Raw genomic sequence first — 13,814 nt, forward strand, 5'->3', positions numbered from 1 at the left:
TTCAACAGAAGATGGCATGGGTGCTGGACAGCCGTAAATAATTCATGTCCCTCTCAGTGAATATGCTCTGATAATTTAATAACGTGAAGTTAAAACAGCCTGGTGTGTCCAGTTCTGTAATTGGGTCAGTCCTGCCACTTACGACTGTCACGATAAGGCTAGTGTTAAGGCATCCTCACCCCTGCATGGTGCTGGGATGGGCACTGCCCAAGACTTGCATCTCCCTCTTTATCCCAACTAGACAGTGCGGTTTCTGCTAGAACAGGAACTACATAAAGTCCATTCCTGAGTCCTCTCACTATCCAGCAAGGATCCGTGCTCAATGAACATGCCTTTGCACAACTGAACTGGGACAAAGCAAGGGTTCCTTACCTGGATGGCAGTTTCCCATCTTCAAACCTCATCCTCCAACTATTTTGAGAAGATGACTACTCCAATCAAGAAGTTCATTGAAAGAATGAATCAGAACTTCCTGGTTGGGACTTCCCTGGTGGCGCTGTTGTTAAGAATCTGCCTGCTGATGCAGGGGACACAGGTTCGTTCCCTGGTCCGGGAAGATCCCACATGCCGCAGAGCAACTAAGCCCATGCGCCACAACTACTGAGCCTGCACCTTGGAGCCTGCGAGCCACAACTACTGAGCCCATGTGCTGCAACTACTGAAGCCCACACGCCTAGAGCCCATGCTCCACAACAAGAGAAGCCACCGCGATGAGAAGCCCGTGCACCGCAACGAAGAGTAGGACCAGCTCGCCGCAACTGGAGAAAGCCCGGGCAGCAACGAAGACCTAATGCGGCCATAAATAAATAAATAAATAAATAAACAAAAAACTTCCTCGTTGTTTCCACGGAAGAGCAGCTCCTCCGCTGGGTTCCGCAGAGCTTCTGGCATGTGTCATACTCCTTGATGGGTCAATAATGGGATGAATCACAGAGCTCTAAGTGTAGCTGCCAATGTTGGAAAGTGATTGTCAGTGCATTTGGGGGAGCAGAGTCTACAACTACAGCCCTTCTCTGAATCTGACAATTGTTAAAAAAAGGACAAAAGGATTCAGATGACCAAATTCAGAGCCATGAATGGGCCTGGATAAAGCCCTCTACTTGCATGCTGTATTTCTGTTGGTTACCCAGTCTCTTTGGGGAATAATTTACTTTGAATGGTGACCCGAATGATCTTCCCCTACCCAGGAAGTTCACACCTTCACCATTCAGAAGCTGCCAGTTCTTGGGGACCATCAAGTGTATTGAACAAGTTCTAGTTCTTGCTTTGTCCCTGTTGGCTGTGTGACCCTAGGTGAGTTATCCAACCTCTCTGAAACTGTTTCTTCCTGCATACTTTAAGTGATTAAACGCAATTATCACGCCTGGAGTTCTGCAAATCCCTTTGCTATTGCCAAGTGTGAAAAACCAACATGTTTCCAGAGCTCAGGTTTCAAATCTGAAAGACAAATACACAGAGGATGATTTGAGGTCAGAGGTCAACAAGACTCACATCAAACACCTTATGGTAACAACGTGATCTTCCTGTCAACACATTCTGCATTCAAAAGGCAGGAACTGTTTCTGGAAATTTATTGTGATCAACTTGGGAAATTATAATTTAGATTGAGTCTCTTGCAAATCATTGCTTCTGAGATGTTGCTGCCAACTTTCATAATTGTGTTTCTCCTTTATCCCAGGTACCCTCATTCCTACATATACATTTGTAAGAACATATATATGTCACACATCTATCTTATATTTTCCCCCTAATCTAAAGCTTAAACGCCTATGGGAAATCATCAGGCAGCATTTCATAGGTCCCAAACAGCAGCCATTTCCTGTTAAATTAAGTTGGTGGTGGAATTTATTATGTTAACTAAACCAATGTCCTTGCAATTTCAGGGAAATTGGTGTCCCGGCTCTCTGTGGTGCTGGCAGTCCCTTCCTGACCACATCACAGTCGCCCCTGCGAGGGTTCCTGCCAGTTAAGAAGATGCAATTTGATGGCAGTGCCCTCCTCTTCTCTGCTGCCAGCAAAAGGGAATGGAGGCTTCATTCTCATAGACAGAACTAGGCTTTTTCACACTTATTAATAACCTGTATTAGAATGGGATGCGTTCTTTGTCATTTGACTTGGTTTGCTATAGAGCTATCATGTTTAATGCCTTGTTTATAAAATCATGAGGTGGTAAATGAAGGGAATGTTATAAACCATTCTCAACAGACAGCATCATGGGCAAGAAATACAATAGTATGTTCTGTTTCCAGAAGGAAATATACAAACTCCCTAGGTCTATGGACTTAGTTCATTTTAAACATGTATTTGTTTAATGAATAGGTGGTATAAGTGTGTGTATGAGATGTGTGTGAAATTTCTCTTCTGAATCTCACAATAAACCTGGGAGGCAGGTTTATTTATAAGTGTGTGTATGAAATTCATAGGGTCCAAAAGGTATGGGTACTGTGAAAAGTACCTATCCGATTGAGTATGGCTCTTATGCAAATTCAGCACACAATTTCCTAAAACTGATCCCCAGCTAATCCGTTTACTTCTCTAGGGACAACGAAGGTTACCAACTTCTTGTATGTCCTATGGCTTATTTTACAGTTAAGGAAAGCGAGGCTCAGAACAGCAAAATGCTTAACCTTAAGTCACCCAGTGAGTTGTTTGCTGCACCAGACCCTGGCCCCTTCTCCTCTGGAACACATTTGCACCCACAATATGTAGCTGTCAGCAAGCCCTAGGCAAACAAAAGACATTCTTTTCTTAAAAGGCAAACCAGAACTTTCTAATAAAACAGAAGGCAGAGGAAAACATTCAGACAAAGCGCTTTTATTCGGCTGAATGTTCAATAAAGGCACGGGATATATATTCTGAAAGAGAAGTGTAGGAAATCTATTCTAATGACCTCAGCTGACAGAGGAGGAAACTGGGGCTCAGATAGGGAAATAAATGTCAATCAAATAACTGTTGAGTGGGCCTATTTTCGTGAACTCTGAGGAGTGCTTTTGACTTTGCAAATGCAGCCTAAGTTCCCCCTCACCCCAGCCCAGTCATTGGCTCTGGGTTCCCCTGGCTGTATCTGGGGCATTATGGCTGAGTTATACTGGAAAATGCAGGAGCACATTGATTTCCTATAATGGTTTTATCTATAGAAACTTGTGAGGACATCTTTTGGCCAGAGGATTTGGCATTGAATATCTGAAAATCTTGAACTGTTCCAAAACACTGCCTCCCAATTGAGACCAAATAAACCTTTGCTCCTCCAGAAAAGCCTTTTCTGCACCTGCAGACTGTAACTCCTTGACCTGTTCTTATTATAAGAGGCATCAATGTTGGAAATGGGTTGCTAGACATTCAGGACATCTTGTACTAACAAGGGGATCTATGTGAAGTTTTCTCCTAGCTTGCTAATTTAGATTGTATTAAGACAATGGAATTACAGAGACCCAAAGGGAGATTGAGAGCAAGATGAAAACGTAAATACAGTGAAGCCGCGGACCCTCCTTCCCTGTGCTGGGGAAGATGCTAAGTTTTTTAAAATGCCCCTACATGCAGTACTTCTACAGTCCTTTCTCTTCTGAATCTCGCAATAAACGTGGGAGGCAGGAATTCTCACCACTTCCATTTTAAAGCTGAGAAAAATCAAAGCCCAGAGAGATCAAGTGATTTATCCAGAGTCACACAACAGAGAAATGACAATCCCAGAATTAAACGCAGGGTTTCTGGCTTCCAGGTGCCATTCTTTCTGAACACCACCCCACCTCCAATTTCCCTTTTCACTCCTTCTCTAGCTCCTTGGTTCAATACTTTCCTCCTTACGCTCATTGAAATTTAGGCATCCTTGAAGTTTCTCTCCTAGGAGCACTTCTCTTTTCTCTCCTCAAATGATTTTGTTTACAATCCCTTTTAAAGTTTCAAGCAGCGCCTCTTTGAAGACCCCCTGTCACTACCACCACCCCAAGTCAGTATCTAAAGTTCAAAACCCTCCTCTGCACCCGTATCATAGATCCTGTGGGTCTCTGAAAAGATTCTGGGGTTCACACATCAGGTGGGAGCCTGCAGAAGGTGAGAGCCAGCCTGGCAGAAGACCTGAGGCTCCAGCCCTGAGATTAGGGCTGAAGACCAAACCTGCACAAGAGGGTCCTCCTGAGATGACCTGCACAAACAGTCAGACAGGAAAGAGGCTGATGAAGGACCTTTTCCCCAGCTGTGGCTTTGAAGGTCATGACCTTGAGGAGCAAATAATGTAACTCCAAATTTTCCAGCCCTTTGTAGTTTTCCAGGTGATTTTTATATCCATCATATTATTTGGTCTTTACGTCAGCTTTGTAAAGTAGAAGGCATAGAAACTAGTACTCTCAGGTTTATAAATGAGAAAACTGAGGCTTCAAGATGTTGGGTGACTGCCCCAGGTCTCGCAGTTAGTAACAGGCATCTCTGGAAGGCTGGACAAATCCAGTCTGGTTCTCTACCCGTGCATGGCTCACTTCCTTGCCCACCTAATTCCTCTCTTCTTTGTTATGTTTCATTAGGCAGATATTATAAATCCTTAATGGAATCTATAGGCTCCAGGAAAAAGCAGGGGTTAGCCAACTTTTTCTGTAAAAGACCAGATAGTAAATGTTCTAGGCTTTGCAGACCAGAGTCTATCACAACTATTCAACTCTGTTGTTTCAGCCTGGGAGCAGCTATAGGCAATACATAAATGAGCGGGGAGGTGTTCCAATAAAACTTTATTTTCAAAAACAGGTGGTGAGGACTTCCCTGGCGGTCCAGTGGTTAAGACTCTGTGCTTCCACTGCAGGGGGCACGGGTTCGATCCCTGGTCGGGGAACTAAGATCCCACATGCCACGAGGCGTGGCCCATAAAAAGGGAGGGGGAGCCAGATTTGGCCTGCAGACTGTAGTTTGTCAACCTTTAGCCTAAAACCCTGCAAGATGATATTTGCTTCCCCAAGATCTGCCTCAAGGTCTGCCCCTCCTTCCCTCGTTGCCTCCAGACCAATAACAAAGGCCAGGCTTCAGCATGGCCAGAACAGGGAAATAGGGTTCCTACTCCAGGAAGAAACAGTGTGCAACCTCAAGACATTTCAAGACCTGGGTAACCCGTGCTGGCAGGAACTGGGGGAGCAAATGGCCCAGGGTCTTGGGCAGGGAAAGGAGGTGAGGAGAATATAAAGCTGCACTGGGGGGAATTTGTTGGCGTAGAGGCACCACCCCACGAAGCAGCGTTTACTACTCTGCTAAGATCATGGGGAGCAAGTCAAACGTGCTGCTGGCATGTCTCCTCGAAGCTTTTTTTTTTTTTTTAATTTATTTTTTATTTTTTTTAACATCTTTATTGGAGTATAATTGCTTTACAATGGTGTGTTAGTTTCTGCTTTATAACAAAGTGAATCAGCTATTCCTCGAAGCTTCAATAGCTCACAACAATAGCCGTCAGGAAATGAAGTAGAGGTACTACATCAGCGTGGGCAGCATACTAAGGAGGGGTCGGGGAGTTGGGAGAAAGGAATGAACTGTGGAAGACCTGAGAATCCATCACGTGATGACTTCCCCGGAAAGGTGCAGAAGGCAATAAAAATCTGCTGACGGCAGAAGCATCTTTGAGACGCTCGGCGGCCACTGTGATCTGCTAGCCTGGATTGACGGTATACAATTCTGCCATAGAACTAGGCGATGGAAGTGACAGTCAGCATAAATAGTAAATGGAGATGATAGAATTGCCACATAGCAAGCACCACGTGGTCAGGGGAGAGATAGACGTTTCCCCCAGTCTTTCTCCAAAGGGACTTGTGCCTATTTACCAGAGTAATTCTGTGTGTGCACTCTTTTTTTTTTTTAATTACTTAATTCTTATTTATTTATTTGGCCACGCTGCACAGCATGCAGGATCTTCACCATTTAGGGATCAAACCCAGGCTCCTTGCAGTGGAAGCCTGGTAAGGAACCCAAAATGCTGTCAAGGGTCCCCACCTTCCCAGTTAGGGATTTAGGAGATTAGTTGGAGCTCGAGCCCAAGTTCTCTCACAGTGGATCCCTTGTATCCATAGATCTACCCTCCAGTTATTTTCCTGGTTGCAAGTATATAATTATGCTGCGTAGCTGGCAGAACTTCTCATTCATTCCCTGACCTGTGGAGGAAGAGATAAAATAGGAAGGACAAGCAGAAGCCCCTGAAACAGCCCTTCACTCCAACCAAGACAGCAAATTAGAAGCCATACCACCTCCTGGGTGAAATGGCAAATACTACTGCCACCCTCCAAGATTCCAAGAATGCAAGGGTGGTGGTTTTCATCATGTCTCTGTTATTCAATTCATCCATGTGTCTTTTGCAAAAAATAGAAGGATTTAGTAGGTGCTGGTGGACTGCTATAAACCAAGCCAAATGATAGCCCCAATTGCAGCTGCTGTTCTGGATGTGGTATCTTTACCCGAAGATATAAACACAGCTTTGGGCACTAGGAACGTGGTTATTGATCTGGCACATATGTTCCTTTCAAACCCCATCAGTAAAGAGAATAAAAATCAGCTCACCTTTCTGTGGGAAGGACGAGAGTGCACATTCGCTGCCTCGCTGTAGGGCCCATGGTAACCCTCCTGCTCTCTGTCGCAATAGAGCCCACAGAGATCTTGATTGTCTTGACATTCACAAAACATCCTGAGGGTCCACTATGTGGATGACGTCAGGCTAACTGGACCTGATGAGCAGGAAGTGGTGCATATTTTAAAACACGTGCTGCCAGAATATGGAAGATAAAATCCATGGAAATTCAGAGGATGGTCACACTGGTGCAGTTTCCAGGCATTTTGTGGTCTGAGCCTTGCCAGGCGTTCCCCTCTAAGGTAGGTTGTTAACCCTTGTACCCTCTACCACTGAGAATGAGGTTTGGTAGGCTTTTTTGGATTTTGAAAGCAGCATATACCCAGCCCTTGGGAATATTACTCCAACCCGTTTCTCAGGCATGCTGGAAGGCTTCCAGTTTTGACCAGGGCAAGAGTGAGAGAGAGGATTTTCTAATACGTCCCAGTTTACACTGACACCAATTTGCACCAAGCTCCGTATCACTCAGGCCATAAGACTGGAAGATCCAACTGGGCTAGAAGAACCTGTGGTGGGTAAGAATGCTCTGAGGATTCTCTGGAAAGCCTTATGGGAGAGTTGTGGCTCAGAGCCCTAGAGTTCTAGATCAAGGCCATACTATCTGCAGCAGGAAGCCACTTGCCATTGGAAAAACATGGCTAGCATGCGGCTGGGCGTGCCTGTGTTTCTGACCACGGGTTGCAAGGGACTATGGGGTTAGAGCTAAGTAATTGTAAACTGGTATTTTTGGCTGCGCTGAGTCATAATGGAGGTTATGTATTCAGACTTGAGTCCAAACAGGTTCAGAGGTGGCCTCGATGGGAAGCCCAAAGCCCCAAGTCTCCTACCTGTGATGCAACTCCTCAACTGATACCATGGCCTAGGGCAGGGGGCAGGGGATGTTAACTGATTAACTGATGGAGGAAGAAAAACTCAGCCCTCGTTTATAAATGGATTCGCTCGCTTATGTTGGCACTAACCAAAAACAGGAATGCTGCCACCAATGTCCCCACTCAAGGGTGGTGCTGAAGGACATCCATGAAAGGAATTCCTCCCAGCGAGCAGCGCTGAGCACATCAAACCTAGCCATCGGGACTTCCCTGGTTATCCGGTGGTTAAGACTTTGCCTTCCAATGCAGGGGGTGCTGGTTCGATCCTTGGTTGGGGAGCTAAGATCCCACATGCCTCGGGTCCAAAAAACCAAAACATAAAACAGAAGCAATATTGCAACATATTCAGTGAAGACTTTAAAAATGGTCCACATCAAAAAATCTTTAAAAAAAACCTGGCCGTCAACTTTGCATAGACAGAGAAGTGGCCTGAAATTAGAGTGCACACCAACTTCTGGGTAGTGGCAAATGGCTTGGCTGATTAGTCAGGGGTCTGGAAGGAGCGAGATTGGGAGAGCAGAGATCAGAAAGACTGAGGAAGAGATCTGAGAACAGACATACGGGAAGAGCATAGAGAGTACAGAATTTGTCTTACATGAAGCCGGTGCAGAGGAGGCATTCAGCTAACTGCCATGGGGACAGGCTGCTGTATCCTGTGAATGGCAGCCAAGGTCTCTCTTCAACCATCCCAGACCTTGGACAATGGGCTCATGGATGGAGAGACTACAGAGGCAGGTATAAATGCTACAAATGGGCACCACCCCATGGGCTCTCCCTCATCAACATGAATCCAACTACAGTAAGTCCCCCACATATGAACAAGTTCCGTTCCGAGAGCACGTTCGTAAGTCCTATTTGTTCGTAAGTCCAACAAAGTTAGCCTAGGTACCCAACTAACACAATCGGCTGTATACCACTGTTTTACACTTGCTTCCAGACATCCTGGGCTTGAAACAAAGGTACTGTACTACTGTACTCTATACAGTACTGTACAGTAAAGTACACAAAAGCACAACCACTTGTAGAGGATGCACACACGTGACAATGTACTCCAGACTCGTGAACTAACTTACGTGATTGGACATGAAAATGCACGTTCGCATTTTTGAGAGTAAATGCCAAATTGGGGACAACACCTGGAGAATTAGGGCTCTTTCCTCCAGAGAGTAATACATGCAGTGAACCAAGGGCCATTCTGGTGCTATGCCCCCAATATATAGAAAGTTCATGTTCGGGAACCAAGAGGCAGAAGTAGCAATGGCCTCTCTTATCATCGTTCCCAATGACTTTCTTGCAAAACATATGCTTCTGTCCCCATAGCTCTAAATTCTGCTGGGTCACAGGTTGTGATTCCCAGCAAGGGAGGACTTCTGCCAGGAACACAGTAAGGTTCCAGCTTCCACTGGAAGCTATGACTACCAGCTGGTCATGTGGGGCTTCTCAGGCCAGTAGACCGGCAGGCAAGGAAAAGAGTTACCACATTGGCAGGATCACTGTCTCTGATTAACACTAGAAACGAGGGTTGGGGCTGCACAGTGGGATCTGAAAGGTGTATTAAGGAACCTCTGGGACTCTCTGAGATGTTCTTGGTGCTTTTTCACCCAGGGATGAATCGTAAAAGGGCAAATGTAGCAACTGCCAGCCTTGAGTATGCCTAGTGATGGGCATTCTAGCAGTAACGATAATTAGATAGTTTGCATCAGTTCTAGACCCTGGAAGTTGTTTTTGCATTGCTCATTTAATTAGCAAATATTTATCAAATCCCTTTATGCACCAGGAAATGTTGTATTGGAAACTTGAAGGTGAACAAGGTAGTCCAAATCCCTGCCTTCATGGTACCTTCAATTTAGTAGGAGAGATGGACAAGAAATAACTAAATACAGTAATAAGTGAAATGATTACAGTTTGTCAAAGAATCTGGGAAGGAAAAAAAAACAAATGTTATGATAAAGAATAACAGAGTGACTTACTTGGACGAGGTGGTAAAGGAGGGCCTCTTTGTGGAAGTGACATCGAAGCTGAGATCTAAAGAATTAGAAGGAACCAGTGCTGTGAGGAGTCAGAGCAAAATGCTCCCGCAACGGGAAGAGCAGGTACAAAGGTCCTGAGGCTGGAGTGTGGCATGTTTCACAGAGAGAAAGGAGGCCCCTGTGCCTGGAGCACAGTGAGACGGGCTAAAGAGAAAAGCAGGAGCCATGCTGGACTTTGAGGTGGGGTTAGGTGTTTGGATTTTATCCCTAGGACAGTAAGTCCCCTACATATAAACCTTCAAGTAGCAAACTTTCAAAGATGCGTAAGTGTGTTCGCATGTCCAATCATGTAAGTAGAATGGTACATGAAGGTTGCAGCAGCCATTCAGAATGCAATCCAGTGCTACCATGTCATCTATGACAAGAAAAAAAGAGCTACTACCCAGACATCGCTGGATCATTTTTTCAAGAGGGTAGATAGAATTGAATCCAGCAAGGAGCCAGAACCTGTGCCATCCACGTCAGGCGTGAGTGAAATTGCAACTTGCCCTCCATCTCCTATTGCTGACGATCCTTCAGCTCTACCATCTCCCACCTCCTCTCCCTCCTCCAGTCAGTAACTCTTCTTGCCTGTTCACTCCATGCCAGCCCCTGGATGCCAGCTGTTGTACTGTACTACTGTACTTTTCAAGGTACTGAGCTGTAAGAGTCAAAATGTTTTCTTTACTTTTTGTGTTTGTTTTTGATGTATTATTTGTGTGAAAATTATTATAAACCTATTGTAGTACAGTACCATATAGCCGATTGCATTAGTTGGGTACCTAGGCTAACTTTGTTGGACTTAACAAACAAATTGGACTTATGAACACGCTCTCGGAACGGAACTTGTTCATAGGTAGGGGACTTACTGTACAGTGGAAAGCCATTGGTGTTGGGGGGTATGGGAGGGGAAGCAGTTTCCTGATCTGGTGTACCTTGTAAATCACCCAAGTTGCTAGGTAGAGAGGGGTCCTTGGCTGTAACAGGAGCTCAAAAGGTGGGAGAGGCCCTGCTCCCACAGGGACCGAAGCATCCCAAAGCATGTACCAGCCCAGCTGGCTTGGATCCACACTCCCCAGTTGCAGCTGTCACTGCAGATAAGAGCAGGATTACATTTGACAGTTCTCACAGATGCAATTTTTATTTAGCCTTTCCAGAGCCCATTTAGGTTGGCATTTGAGTAATGAATACCAGGAGTGTTCCACCCAATATAGCGAGGCAGGTCGGAGACATTTCTAAAATGCAAATCAGATTAAAACCCTGGCTTAAAACCCTTCATTACATGCTGGATAAAGGACACGTTGCCTGGCATGAAATTCAAGGCCCTTCAAGGTGTGGCCCTGGGTGCCATTCTTGCTCTTATCTGCCACCACTCCCGGCCCCATTCCCCCAGATCTTGAACTCCTGAGCCTCTTGAACACATTATGTGGGTTCCACGCCTCCATGACTTCTCTTTCCTCTTCTTCCTTGCCTTTTTGGACTCATGCAATGTAGGGTGGGCAACTCATGCCAGGACTTTTCCAGTTGTAACCCTGGAGTCCCAGTTTGGGAAACCTTTCAGTCCGGGGCACATCAGAACAGTGGGTGTGACTATGAATTTTGTGTGTCAACTGGACGGGGCCACAGGGTGGCCAGTCGTTTGGTTGAACGTTCTTTTGGGTGTGTCTGTGAGAATGTTTTTGGATGAGATTAACATTTCAATCACTAGACTGAATAAAACAGACTGCCCTCCCTGGTGTGGGTGGGCCTCATCCGATCAGTTGAAGGCCTAGAACAAAAAAACCTGACTCTCCCCCAAGTAAGAGACAATTCCTCCTGCCTGACTGCCTTCAAACTGGGGCATCAGCTTTTTCCCCACCTTTGGGCTCAAATTGAGACATTGATTCTTTTTTTTTTTAATTTTTTTTTTTTGGAGTACAGTTGCTTTACAATGTTGTGTTAGTTTCTACTGTACAGCAAAGTGAAGCAGTTATACATATATATATATCCCCCCTTTTCTGGATTTCCTTCCCATTTAGTTCACCGCAGGGCATTGAGTAGAGTTCCTTGTGCTATAGAGTACGTTCTCATTAGTTATCTATCTTATATACATAGTATCAATAGTGTATATATGTCAATCTCCTCCCAATTCATCCCACCTCCTCCCCTGCCCCCTTGGTATCCATACTTTTGTTCTCAACGCCTGTGTCTCTATTTCTGCTTTGTAAATAAGATCGTCTATAACCAATTTTTTCAGATTCCACATATATGCGTTAATATGCGATATTTGTTTTTCTCTTTCTGAGTTACTTCACTCTGCATGACAGACCCATTATTCTTAATCACCATGTTCTACAGGTCCAGGTGGGGAGAGAAATTTGCACACAAAAGATTATACACCAGGGGGCTGGGGATCGGAGACAGTAGAATAGAGAATAGAGAACAGGTTTAAAAGACTGAATGAATTCAAAATGACTCCTATTAACTCTCTGCATATCCACTATTCAGGGGCCACTTTCCCCATCTCTGCCTCACTGGGCCTTCGCAGCAAAAAGGTTTGATTATTTCGTGTTATTGTGTGCTACAGTATCCCCACCACTTCATCACCTAGCACACTATACACAGTAGACAAGAGGGAATTTTGTTGCATTTGATTTCCCTTATGCCCAGTAGGTATATTGCCAGGCGATTTCAGAATAAATCTCGCACCTCTTGGCATCGCATATGAAGCCCTTCCAGATCTGGCCCCTGCCCCATCTTCAGCCTCGTCTCTGGCCACACATTTCTCCTCCAGCTGTACAAGCACCCTCACCTTTCCCAGACGTGCTGCTCTTTCTCCAAGTCCTCCCTCTCCCTCTCCCTCCAAGTCCTTCATTCAGTATTAATCACACGGTACTGTAATTATTCATTTGCATTACTGTGTCTCCTGCTAGATTGTCAACTCTTCAAGGGGAGGGGCTTGGTCTCCCTGGGAATCAATCCTCTGCCTCCTCCCAGGAGATCCCATGTGGAATTTTCTCTGGAAATACAATGGAATAGAACAGAAGCTTGGAGATGCCAGAATGGAGGCAGTAAATTCTGAACAGAAGAAAGAAGGCAGCCTGGAGTGGGTCCCTGAGGTTTGGGGCTGTTGGAGAAATGTGCAGATGTACGTTACTTGGCACCTCTACCCTACTCGCGGTGGATAGGAAGCTCTCAGGACCCCTGGGCCAGCTCAGAGCCCACCACTCTCACCATATGTGTTGGAATTTTCCTCCCACAGTTTTGCAGGATGGAACATTCAGGAGCTCTGTGATGGTGGGAGATGAGTTTCTCCAATCTCCCCTCAGGACTGAATTATTCCCAGAAAACAGGACCATGGAATTATTGGGATCTTAATGCTTGTGCAGTAAAGGATGAACCTTACCCAAAAAAGGTTTGGCCCTTTGCCCCCAGCTCCTGCGAGGGAACCTTTAACCTATGGAATGTCCTACCTGATAAAAGAGGTTTTGTTTACCTTGGGCCAAGCCAGAGAGTCTACACCAACAACGTGATTCATGGTGGGGGCCATGGGCCACATAATGTCAGCTTGACCTCTGAGGCTAGAGACTAAGTTTGGCTGGACCAGTGGTCAGCCATGACTACAGTTCCAACCCCCCAATAAAAACTCAGGTCTCCAAGACTCAAGTGAGCTGCCCTCACTGGCAATACTCCATGCATGTTGTCACACATTTACATGACTTCACGGGGAGAGGACACCTGGAAACCCCAGTCCTGGTCTCCCTTACATTCTGCTCTATGTGCCTCTTCCCTTTACCAGTTGTAATCTGTATCCTTTGCTGTAATAGGTATAACCATGAGAAAAACAGCTTTGCTAAGTTCTGTGAGTCCCAGTGAATCATTGAAGCTGTGAGTGGTCTTGGAGACCTCCTAAACTTTCAGAGCTCCTGTTCAGTGCATCTTTTCTCCATCTTAGGGGGCACCATGGGTCAAATAGATATGATCTTTGAAAGCCTTGAAAATAGTCTCCAAAACCAGGAAATAGTGAGCCACATTGGAAATCAGGTGGCTGGCTTGTCCCTGGAGACAGACGATTGCACAGATAACAAGGCCAGCAATGACCGGTGCATGTGAGAGGGACAAGGTGTGGCAGTAGAGCTGTTGGTGCCTCGTGCTCTAACTCTTAGAGGGCCATGCCCCGTGGAGCACATGCTGGCAATCAACAGGCAGAACAGGTAAATCCCAGATGGCGATCACGCTGGAACTCTTTGTGGTGGTCTTGGTATTGGTGGAGCACTGAGGCCCTCGGAGAGGAAATCGGTCATACTGATGTCATTACAGTTGAGTTTTGGTCAATGGGAATAAAGAACATACTCTTTTGTTAGGAAC

This window comes from Balaenoptera borealis (assembly GCF_965194805.1).
Source record: "Balaenoptera borealis genome assembly, chromosome: 3".
In the NCBI taxonomy this organism is placed as follows: Eukaryota; Metazoa; Chordata; class Mammalia; order Artiodactyla; family Balaenopteridae; genus Balaenoptera; species Balaenoptera borealis.